This window comes from Silene latifolia, chromosome 5, assembly GCF_048544455.1.
Source record: "Silene latifolia isolate original U9 population chromosome 5, ASM4854445v1, whole genome shotgun sequence".
NCBI classification, from domain to species: Eukaryota; Viridiplantae; Streptophyta; class Magnoliopsida; order Caryophyllales; family Caryophyllaceae; genus Silene; species Silene latifolia.
Window position 1 is genome coordinate 90,364,272 of NC_133530.1, and position 680 is coordinate 90,364,951.

Here is a 680-nt window from a genome sequence, read left to right on the forward strand (position 1 = left end):
CATATTAAGATTGTTTACAGAAGACTTACAGATTATAAATCATCTCAAATGACGCGACTATTATATCCTACGCCTGGACTCGGGAGCTGGTGTAATGACATTAGCTCATTTTACGGCGTTAGAAGCCTATGGAGTAGGAACTACCTAGTTGTGTCATCATCTCACTTTGCAACATGCCTGCTTTATATTGACTGTCGATTTTTCTGAATGAGGGTTTGTTACTCGAGGATTCATGCTAAGAGGGTTTGTACTAGTAGTTGATGTAAAGCTTTTAGCAGCTTCAAGGAAATGAAATGAAATCAAGTGTTTTTGATTTTCAATGTTGCTGTTTCTGGTTTGCTTCCTTTCTTTGTTCTAATTTGGTTCACTAGATCTAAATTTTTTGTTTCTCTTCCTTTAAATTGTGAACTTTGTAATTGATTGTATTGTTTATGGTTTTACTTGATATATAAATCAAGGATTTATCCTCTCCTTTAGATTAATGAATGTGTTCTTTAACATGCTCACTGTATCACATTGCAACACTTGTGATTCTTGCCGCCGTTAACTGTATTTTCCTGTAATTGTTTCACCCTTCTCTCCAAGTCATGTTGAATCTGTACTAGAGTTTGAGGTTTGAGAATCAGGTTTATGATTATTCACCCGAATTTGCGCTGATTCACCAGTTTATATTACTAATT